Genomic DNA, 12,088 nt, shown 5'->3' with positions numbered 1-12,088 from the left:
ATAGAGCAAGCTTTTCTTTCCAAATTTTAAACTCACTACTTTCTCGCTCGGTGTATGTGAGAATGGGAGAGTGAGCTGATGTGGGTAGCAGACTTTTAGTCAGTGCTCACCTTGGTCTAGCACCCATCTGGGTTCTTCTTGTGTCGTAGCTTCTTTAAAGCAAACATCGAACACCAGGCCTAACATTAAAATTACTCATCTGGCTAACTCAGAAAAACCGAAACCACAAAATGAAGAACAACTCCAAAAGGGCTGGAAGCAATAGCTGAGCAGTTGTAGACTTTGAGGAAGATTTTTATCTTGTGTGCAGAATGAACAAACCCACCACTCTCACCTCCTATTCTGGTCAGGACTCCCATCAGATAATGTCCACTTTGCCCTAGGTTCTCCCCATGAGGCTCAGAGCCACATTCCTTTACTAGATAAGGATAAGAATCTCTTTATTTAATATGAGTAATTCTGCCTCACTGTGATCTTGTTGATCATAAATTACCAGACAGAAAACTACAAGGGCAACTGAAAGCCTGGCAGCCTTGGTTAGTGCATCCCAAGTCTTAAGTCTACCTTATCCCCAGTCTTAACTCTATCTCCAGGTCCTCTGAAGTCAAAACATGGAACCACCATTGTTTGCAAACTGAGAAACGCTTCTCTGATCTTTGTGAGAGAGGATCCACAGTAGCAGACTTCCATAAGTCATTTCCTTCTCTTAGTCACTTGAACCTGCTCTGCATGTCTTGTTAACGCTTAACTCAGCAGATCCCCAGGACTCAGCCAGGGACTTGTATCCTCTTCATCACAAACAGAATGATAAACTCCCTTATATAAACAGGCCGTGAGACTCTCCTACCCAGACACCACCGAGATGACCTACAAGCCAGTCACTCGTTTGTTTGTATAAGAAAGTCCAAACAACCTCTCACCAGGTCTGCCATCTAGTTATTAGGATTCCTTTTAAAGCTAATTCATTCATTAGAAATGTTAGACTCAAGTATAAAGAAGAGGAAAACTATGTAATTTTCAGGAAAGATGATGAAACTGGAGATTATCATGTCATAAGAATCTAGATTTAGAAAGATAAATTTTTGCATTCTTTTTGTCATGTAAAGCCTAGATTCAAAATATATGACATGAAAGCACATGGGACTACTCTTTGAGAAGAAGGAGGGCACACAGTAAAAATGTATATGGTAATAAAACCCAAGTTTTATACACACACACAGAGAGAGAGAGAGAGAACTGTCACCCAAATCAACACTAACATTCTTTTACTGCAAAGGCAGAATGGCAAGGCATCTGCACCCCATTTCTAAGCAAGGATTTCTTTTCTGTATTCTGCAGAGAACAATTGGCTCCAAATGAGTGTTTTAAGTAGTCAGACTGATTCAAAGTTGTATTTTGAGGAAAATTTAGCCTTCCATTTTAAGAAACATTACACAATGTGTGGAATCTGGGTGGTCCTCATCTGAAAGGGAGCGCATGGCAGTCTCTACCATGGCTTCAGTAAGAAGCAATCCTTTGTAGAGTTGGCATTACATGCATCTTACAGGCTAAGTTCTTCACTGTAAAAGCAACCGTAAACCAGGGACTCCCCAGCTTCCGGAAGAGCCTATCCGAGAAGAGCTAAAGACATCTAGCTGTAACTTGTCACATGGTAACTTCTATATATGGATTTCCAGATTGTTTTTTTTATGTTCTCAAAATCTCTATCTAAGTTGGGTTTTATTGCCATAGACTTTAAAAAAAATTTTTCTTAAGATATATATATATCTTATATATATCTATATCTATATCTATATCTATATCTATATCTATCTATCTATCTATCTATCTATCTATCTATCTATCTATCTATATATGAGTACACTTCAGACACACCAGAAGAGGGCGTCAGATCAAATTGCAGATGGTTGTGAGCCACCATGTGGTTGCTGGGAATTGAACTCAGAACCTTTGGAAGAGCAGTCAGTGCTCTTAACCACTGAGCCATCTCTCCAGCCTTAATTTTTTTTTTTTTACTGTGTTCTACTTTATCTTTTTGGTGTATATTTGTCTCTAAAATACAAATTAAAATTGAAAAAGTTTCCTAATTTTTTTTTTTTTGGAAATAAGCTGTAGTTAAATATAGTTTACTGAGTTCATTAAGCAAAACAGAAAAAAAGTATGCAAAGTTTTTTTCCTGGTAGAAGAAAAATTATTTTAAAAGATTAATACTATAATATATTTAAATATTTATATGCACATATATGTATATATGAATATATATTCATATATATATATATTCACAACTTAGAAACTTAGGACAATTAGGAGAAGATGATATTAAAACTGATGCAAGTTAGCTTTGTAAAGATCTCTTCCTTGGTGTTCTACAAGATGGAATTAAATGCTTCTCACTCTACACCAGCTTTCCTGACTTTAACGTCTTCTTCCTGCTACTTGGGATAAACAACTCACCTAATTTAATCTCCTAAGCCACCCACTGTTCAAGTTTCTTAAACTCTCTCCAGTTGTTCAGGTTCACCCACACTGAGCTGTGGGTGTGAAAATATTGTGAAGAGAGTTTCTTTCCTTTAAGAAATATTGGTTCCATTTTGTGCTCACAGATCTAGCTGCAGCACCCAGGAGCTGGAGTACATGGTTGCACCAACCAGGCAAAGCTCTGTCTATAAGGGCTGAAAAATTCATGGACATCCAAGCAAACACAAGAGGGTAAAATTAAAGGGGAAGGTTATAACATGGGGAAGGTAGAATTCTGCAGATGGTGAAGGAAATCCACATAAACAACTCTAATAGGACAGCTGTGCCAGTAAAGAGAGAATAAAAATCTGCCCCAGGTAGCAGCATGGGGATGCATGGGGGACACAACAAACAACAACAGTTTGATCTGGGTCTACAGAGGGTCTAGCAGCACAACAAGGAAGCTGGGATGAGGTGAAGAATTCAGCCAAGGAGAGGAAGCTTTACCTCTTGGGTGGCAAGAGTCTGAAGACAAGTTACACCCAAGAGTAGGAGACAAAGGAAGAGATAATTCAGTAACTCACATGAGGGAGGAGCATGTTCTGAACACAGGTGGTGGCAAAAGAGCAGCCATGGCTCTGCATCCTGATTAGGAGGCACAGTCAGTAACTAACTAGGTAAGAAAAAAGTCAAGATTCATGTCTGTGGTTTCACAACTGAAAACACTGAGGATGCAATGTAGGAAGAAGGGGTTACAGGGAAGAATGGAGGGGGATCCTCAAGATTAACAATGGAAATAACAAATTTGAAGAAGGCTGGGAGAGTGGTAGGGAATGGGGGAGGTGGGGGAGTGGAGAGTGGGGGCATCTCTAGAAAGTCTCAGAGGCCTGGGATGGGGAGGTCTCTGGGAGTCTATGGATGTGACTCTAGCTATGCGTTCCAACAATGGGAATATGGAATTAGAAGTGGCCACCTCCTGTAACCAGGCAGGACCCTCAGTGGAGGAATAAGGACACCAATCTACCCACAAAACCTTCGACCTAAAATTTGTCCTGTCTATAAGAAATGCAGGGACAAAGATGGAGCAGAGAGTGAAGGAATGGCCAACCAATAAGCAGCCCAACTTGAGGCCTATGCCGTGAGCAAGAATCTGACACTATTAATACTCTGTTTTGCTTGCAGACAAGAGCCTAGCATAACTGTCCTCTGAGAGGCTCTGAGCAGCTGACTGAAACAGGTACAGAGACCCATTGCCAAATACTGGATGGGGCTCGGAAAGTCTTATGGAAGAACTGGGGGGAGGACTGAGGAACCTGGAGGGGAAAGGACCTCCACAGCAAGACCAATAGAGTCAACTAACCTGAACCTTTGGGAATTCTCAGAGACTGAAGCACCAACCAAAGAGCATACATGAGTTAGATGTAGGCCCACACAGATATGTAGCAGATGTGCAGCTTGATCTTCATTTGGGTTCCCCAACAACTGGAAGGGGGCTGTCCTTAAATCTGCTGACTGTCTCTTTTTTCTCCCAGTTTAATGACCCACTAACTTTAATAAGGACTGCCAGTGTAGCAGTGGGGTTTGGAACTATCTAATGGAGTCTAGTAGGCTCAATATTTGATAGACAAGAGTGCTTTCAAGTCTAGCCCTTTCTTTGCTACTATTTCTACCAGCCAAGCAAATCTACACACAAAAGAAAGGGCTTTGTCATCTTTAAGAGCTAATTTACAAGCTAATGTTCACCTATGTAATTATTTAATTATGTAATTATGCAAGTATTTTCTAATACTGCAGAAGCTTTCCATTCATTCTTCAACATGAAAAAGAAAGACAAAGGCTTGGAACTCAGAGAACTCCAGTCTTGGCCAGTAATTCCTACTTGAACCTTGGGGATGTAGCTTCCAGTTTTTCCAGCAACCCAACTCCTAACTTACCAAATTGAGAACACAGCCTGGATTGTTGAACTTCAAAGTTCCCTTATCTTTGGACATACAGTAGAGGTATTTTCTTAACAGTCAACTCTTGGAATAGCATAGTTAACAGACAGCTTTAAAAAAAGCCTCCTAGTGAAGCCCCGCCTTCAGGTTTACATCCTGCTGCGTTCTGGCCAAATACTTCATGCTTTCCAACTTACCATCTGTTGTGTATATGCGTTGCCAAATACTTTTCAAAAGGCTTATACCAATTTAAATCAAGTCAGTTTCATCACAACTTTATTCATGCACATAGGTTTCCTTGATGAAGGCATTGCTATTTGGGCATCATGTCCAATTAAAAATCATTTTAATATGCATATTTTGGAGGCATTTGTAAATATTTGCTTAACAGTTCTTTTCTTCCATGAACTGTACAAACACAATTTATAAATATCCCTTTATTGATTAACATAATGCTTCTTTTCATATTTGAAGGCATACTTCCAAGTCTGAGATTTCCTTAAAGTATGCTCTCCTTCCCAGCAGCCTTTATTTATATGGTATCTTGCTTCCCAGTATGAAAGGCTGGTTGCTTCCATGGAGATTTAGAGGGAAGTGTTCACATTTATTCTACAAAAGTAAGGAACCTCTGATCTAAATTTACACCCTGCAGACTGGATCCGCCAGCTGTATTGTAAAGTGGAATGCAGGGTTTCTGCAGTCTTCTGTGCTGGGGAGGATGGAAGGGCTCCTTGCTCATTTCTGGTCTGAAAAAGGAGAAAGACTGTTCTCTAAGCAAAACCTAGTAGTGATGACCCAAGGATGTTCTTGTCACAAAGACAATGATACAGGGCTGTGCCTAGAAGTCCTGTGATCTCTTCTACACCCTAAATCTGTGTGCTAAGAGGAGACCATTGACAAAGTGAAGAACTTAGTGTAAAATCTTTAGGCCAGTGGTTCTCACCCCTCCTAATATCGTGACCCCTTAAGACACAGTCACTCACAATGTGGTGACTCTCCCCAAGCGTAAGATTATTTTCATTGTTGCTTCATAACTGTAATTTCGGCACTGCTATGAACCATTATATAAATATTTTTGGAGACAGAGGTTTTCCAAAGGAATTGTGACCCACAGGTTGAGAACTACTGTTTTAGGAAGACTATCTGAGTCCAGTGAACACGAGAGAAGGTTATTGGTAATTGTGCTGTGGTTGTGGCAAACATGGGGCAAAGACTACAAAAACAGACTTTCACTTCAGGCATGGGGAAGGCAAAAGCTTCCTATGATGAAAATTACTCAGAAATTCCATGCCTAGTGCTTCTGATAGAACATGTATGTGATGCCTGGGCCTAATCCATTGTTTGCAGTCATTGGTGTCCTGGGGACAATCAGACTCCAGGACAGGTACTCACACTAGTATCACCATGTAGCAAGTAACACATTTCTGAGAAATGTGAAAAAAACTTTTTCACATTTTTTTTTCTGAGAAAAAACTTGAGGCCAAGTGTCTTGTTCACTGTATTGGAAAATCAAACAACTTGGGTGAAAAGGTAGAGGGGAAAAGAACCCTGGAGGCCTTTTGCACTGAACAACTTTGACATCAAAAGAACTCTCACTGTGAATCTGACACATGTCTCTTATGGCTAGACAGTACATGAAATAGTCACTCTTCCCATAAGGCAGGTAGGCAAAGGCTGTCTGGATTCCAGCTCTATGGCTAGAGACTGTCAGAATGGAAACCTGACATTTCCATTACTCTCAAAGCCCTAAAGATTTGTCAGCAGTGGCTTCCACTCCATGTTTGAATTATCATGTGACTCAATAACGTAGAAGCCACATGGTCACAGTAGAATGCATATACATATACACACTTTCCTACTTTTTTTTAACTAATAAAAGTGGGACAATGTTGAAATACTTCTTTTAAAGGTCCTTAATACAAAATTCTTCTGTGAAAATGATCCTGGAAACAAATCCGTCTGGAGCAGCCGCACTACACCTTTGCTCTTGGGATCCAGGGAATGGAAGAAATGGTTTTCCTGTATTGTTCTTGTGCCTGTGAGTGCTTGCTGGGGGCTGAGCCTCATGATGCTGAGAACACGCTTCTCCAATGAGTTCGAGCCCCATCTCTGCTTTCTAAATGGTTGTCAGTGTCATCTCTATGCTGACAATGGACCACAAGGCCTGACCCTGTGAGTGCCCTGTCCCGTTTTTCTATCCTACCGCTTAGAATTCTGACATGAGAATAGCTAGGTTCTGTGGGTTCTACATATTGCTGAAGTGTTTTCCTCCTCACGTTTTAGATAATTCCCATGCCTTCATCCCGGCTCATCTGTGCTGATGGCAACTTCCCCCAAATGCTTCCCATCCCACTTCCCTCTCTGGTGACCTCTCTCCCTCCCTAACCTCATCCCACTAGTCTCCTTTACCCAGGCCTTCCTGGCATATTGTCAGCCTTCCACATATGGTCTTCCTTCCAGACCTTCCTACATCCTGTTGCCTCTCCCCAGAATACTCTTCCTAAGATACTGAGATGGTTCCTTCCTCTCCAACTTCAGGTCTTGGCTAAAATCACCTTGCCAGATAAGTCTTCCCAGATAGGTTGTCTGCCCTGATTCCACATTCCTCCCTGAGCTGCTCATCCCTGCAGGCCCTCAGGACTACAGCTCATTGTATTCTGCCTCCTACACTAACAGATGCTCCAGAGAGCCTCTGCTCTATTTTTGCATACTGCCAAGGCTCTAGCACCCAGAATTATGCCTGGAAGCTATCAAGGTTCAAAACACATTATTTTCACAACCTGGTAGGGAAACAGTCTTTGGTCCACACACCAAAATGCACCTCATCACTGATAAACCCCTCCAAAAGTCTATTTAACTATTTTCTTGAAAAACATGTCTGAAGTAAATACTGCTTGATGTATCTCCATTCTGCCTGAGAAGGAGCTGACAGGAGACATCAATCAAATGCACTAGATTCATTTCCAGCTTCTCACTTCAGGGGTTCTAACAGTCTAGAGTTTGATGGAAACCTGGCCCATTTACACTAAGGTTGTGTTGGAGTTGAGAACTGGAGGAGTGGAGGAAAAGGACTCCATCCCAACTTCAGGATTATTTCTACCAGACTGGTCAGGTGTATGTTAGTATCCTCACAGATTAATAGGTAAATAAAACATAAAGGATAGGTTAATAAAACATAAATGCTGCCAGCTAATATGCCAGCCAGGACACAAACCCAGGGCAGAATATGAATAATATTTGTTTAAGGTTTTGTTTTTATAATGAACAACATAACCTATAAAAAAGGTATCCAGTCTGCATACATTCCAGAGTATGCTTGCTTGCTTGTGATTTATATGATTATCTGGATGTTGTATTCTCCTGAGTTCCCTCAACAGCAGAACTGAGACAATACTATTATAAAGATATCACATAATTGATACATGTAAGGAAATATTTTGCTCAAGCTCATTAGTGTTGCTGCCAGGTTTTCTGTTCAAAGCTGTCAACCTGGGTTGGCTACATTGTTTGTAAAGACAATGATATTGTGACCTCTCAGTTTGAACTCCTTTCATCCTTCAGTGAAGTTACAATTCAAGCATGTTCTGCTGGACAAAATGCCCTGTCCTGGAGCCCACATATAAATGATCTGTTGTGCTACTTTGAAACCTATCTCCCGTCTCTGCCTTTTGTCTGTGTGTCATGCAGACATGAACGAGGACAACATTATCTCCTTTGCTATTTTCCCTTCAAATACCTTCTATGAGACATCTCCATTCAGGCTCTCTTCAGGACCCTGCTGCTCCATCTAGTACTGCATTATAACATTTCAGCTTCTTTGGGGTTCATGCTCTGACCTCAGCAGTATTTTATCTTGAGCTCTTTATCTCCCCAAAAACCAACTGAATATTCAAAGCAACAGGAGCTTGATCTCATGAGACTTTGGAGCACATATTCTTCCCCTCCCCTTCCTCCTTCCCCTCCCCTCCCCCTCCCTTCATCCTTCCCCTCCTCCTCCCCCCCCCCCCCCCCCTCCCCTTTCTCCTCCTCCTCCTCCTCCCTTTCCCTCTGACCTTTTTCATTTGGCTTGGAGGGTACGAGGGGCTAAACTTAGGACCTTACACATGCTAGGCAAGTGTTTAACCTATGCTCTGTACCCCAGTCCCCTTGATGCACATCTCCTGATCCTCACCCTTCTCCACAGAGAAAACAGTGTTTTCTATGTCCCCTAATGTTAGGGAACACAGCAATGTGATTCAATAGCACAACTGAATATGTCTCAAGGGAAATGGAAATATAGTCTTTTACTGTAACCGTTATCTATCTCAGAAGCTGCTGAGTCCAGGGAGATCATTAGATGAACAGCTTCTGAAACAGGTGCTGTATGGAAAACCCTAAAGTATGCTAGGAGTGAAGGACCCCTTGCAGCTCGCACAGTGCTCTCAGGACAGAAAGGTAGTGTGAGGTGACATAAAACAGCCCTTCAGTTGTTGAGATCGATTTTACCACAGACAATGCACTTTTAAAAATAAAGCATTTGAATTAAGGAAGTTCGGAACTCTGAATATAACAAAGAAAGGATGGAACAATGTATGCTCTTGGAGGCTACAACTGGTGGTGCTGGGGTTGGAACACTGAGTGTCTCCTGAGTTCCCTTTGTTACAGACTTGGTCCCCAGGCTAGCAATATTGGTACTGGAACTAGTAACAACTATTTTGATTTCTCTTCTTTTGCAGTGCTGGAAAACCATTCCAGAGCCACATGCCAGACAAGTGCTCATCCAGAGCCACATCTGCAGCATACTGAAACTCCCTTCCAGGGATGAGCTCTTGATCATTGAGAGTTCCCCTCAAAGACTGTGGGACTGCTTCCCTCTCCTCCTCTTTTCTTTTCCTTCCTGGGAGAGTGTTTTTTGCTGTGCCAAGCCACATGTTCCATCCATGATGTGTGGCCTGTCCACAGGCCCAAAATAACGAGGCCAACACATTATAGACTACAACTGCCAAAACTGTGGACCTAAGTAAACTTTTTAATGTGTTGATTTTCTCAGGTAGCTTGTTATGGTGACAAGAAGCTGACTAACATATATGACTGCTCAAAATGGTCTACGTGCATACTCTCCAAAGAGGTGACATCATTAAGTCTCACAGCTGTAAGTCAGTATACAAATTCAAGGGCTTCCTGAGTATGTAATAACTGTTGAATAAAACATCTTACTTTTTGATTTTATTTTCTGAATGATTTACACCATACTTTTCCAAGAAAGGTTGACAATAACCTACATACTAAATATCAGATCATACGAATGTGCGTTCCAAGTGTGAATGTGTCTGAAGTCTGAGGTCAAGCCCAGGCTTTAACCTTCAGGAGCTATCCACCTGTCAAGAGCCCCCGGGATCCTCCTGCTCACACCTCCCCAAGCTCCTCAGTTCCAGGACTGCATGTGTGTGTCACCACACTCAGTTCTCCTCAGTGCTGGAACTGCAGTCGTGCAGCACCACACTTAGATTTTCTTTGGTTTCTGGGAAATCGAATTCAAGCCCTCAAAGCACCTTACTGAGAGAGTCATCTCCATATCACCTACACCCTACCACTTTTTTTTGGCAGGAAAGGGAAGGGATGCCAGGGGACTATGGAGCACAACCATTTCTGTGCCCTGGGGTTTGTAGTCAACACTGAACAAAGGCACATGTGGAGGCCAGAGGGCAACTTGAAGAGTTAGACCTCGCCTCCCACAGTGTGGGTCTTGGGTACTGAACTCAGATCAGGTACTTTATCCACTGAGTTATCTCACTGGCCCTAAGCAGTTACTTCTAATGCAGTTAGGAATTTCTGGATTGAGTGAGACATTGAAGTCAGCCATGCTGAGAGAGACATCATATTCTCTAAGGAAATTCACAGGGCACTGCCAGGAAGAGTCCAGGCAGAAGGTCAGAGGCCTAAGAGAGCCTGTGATATTCCTCAAAAGGAACTTGGTATTCATGGGGTTGCCAAAGCAAGGGGCTATTATCCTTTACAGTTACCTGGGACAGTATGCCAAGAAAAATATGTACTTGAAGATTTTCTTTTATTATATCCTTGTAAATAGGAAGGAAGAAATGAACAAATAAATAAAAGAAAGAAAAAGACTTCCATAAAGCCTTGAATATATTCTTATTTATTATTATTATTATTATTAATTTCCCAGTGAACATTACCTTATCAAAAATTATCAGACTTAGGACAGGAGAAGTGGATTAGTGGTAAGAGTGTTTACTGCCCAGGCATGACGACCTGAAATCAGATCCCAGCACCCATATGAAAACTTGGCTACCTGTGCTGTGGGAGGGAAGGGTATGCACTTCTGGGGTTTACAGGCCATAAGTCTAGCTCCAGATCATGGTTACTGGCACCATTTAAAGGGAACAAACTCGGTAGAATAGAACAGAGGACCCAATGTCCTTCTCTAGGCTCCACACATGTACTCAGGCATCCATGCACCACATGTATATATATGTGCACATCATGCACCCCCACCACACACAAACCAAAACGAAACAAAAAGAAAAGGTAGTAGACTTAAAGGAATTTTCATAACTTGGGTTGCCAGAAGTGTAGTCTTCCCATAAACTCTTGCATGGCATCAAGGGAAGTCATGCCAACTTGTTGACTGGCATTAGATTGTAAACCAGTAGTTCAGAGATCAATGCTGATTGAATTAATTGTGGAGGGCATCCATGACAACAATATATGTATTCTGTAATCATGATGTCTCTTTCACACAGGCATGAGGTTTTTCTAGATACATTAACTCCTCAGTCATATTCTAGTGACTAAGTAAAGCATTATTTTCTCTACAGCACATCCATTAACCACTGTTTAATGCTCTGTGGATTACCTCATTGGCCACATGTAGCTTCAATCCCACAGTCTTTTTATATAAGGAAAACAGGTAAGTCACATTTTACAGGCTTCTCTGACACATACAGGACACAATGTACAGCAGTAATGAACTGCAGGCAGGGAAGAACCCATTGCTGATCTGAATTAGCATTTCTTTATCCTGTCCTCTTTAGCCCCAGAACTCATCATGGTGTCTGTCGTATAAATATTTACAAATCCCCACTAGACATATGAATGGAAGGGAACACCTGAGGGCCTGGGACATGCCAGATATTTTGTTAATTGTTTCATTTTATTGGTGCAGTTATCTTTCTCCATAGATGAAAAGCATCCAAGTTGGGAATTTTAATCCAAAACATTAAAAATTTTCCAAATGTCCAAGATATTTTGATTTCTTAGTATGATCCCCAAATGGAAAATGCCACCATAACCTCATGTGATGTGTTTCAGACACACTAAAACATGACTTGAAACCACTCCCACACTTTGTATAAGGAATATATTAAACAATACAGACATATTCTATTTCCATGCTTTTTCCATATACATATGCAACACTTTCAACATTTTGAAAAGTCAAGTCTAGAACACTTCTGTGTTCTAAAATTTCATGTAAAAGATGCTCAAACTTCACTATTCTTAATTCCAAGAAACCTGTTACTCATGGCCTGCCCAGAGCCAATGGCAGAATCAGGGTTCAAATCCAGGAATAATTAGCCCAACTCCAATTCCTTGCTCTCTATCTCATTTTCTCTATGTTGAACTCCTTGAGAGTCTGGTGCCCAAGAGATATTCAGAGATATTCTATAGCTGAGGTGTGGTGTAAGTGCAAA

At 41.4% G+C, this 12,088-nt stretch overlaps 1 protein-coding gene across 7 annotated transcripts in view; it reads right to left on the bottom strand.

Moving 5' to 3' along the window:
- The window catches only part of Eya1 (EYA transcriptional coactivator and phosphatase 1), a 144,077-nt gene that overhangs the window by 63,892 nt on the left and 68,097 nt on the right, over positions 1-12,088 (bottom strand). The window lies entirely within an intron of this gene.

The sequence above is a fragment of the Grammomys surdaster genome, unplaced genomic scaffold, assembly GCF_004785775.1.
Source record: "Grammomys surdaster isolate TR1022 unplaced genomic scaffold, NIH_TR_1.0 64, whole genome shotgun sequence".
NCBI lineage: Eukaryota > Metazoa > Chordata > Mammalia > Rodentia > Muridae > Grammomys > Grammomys surdaster.
The sequence above is the reverse complement of the archived record's forward strand: the minus strand, read 5'-3'. Positions and strand labels throughout refer to the sequence as shown.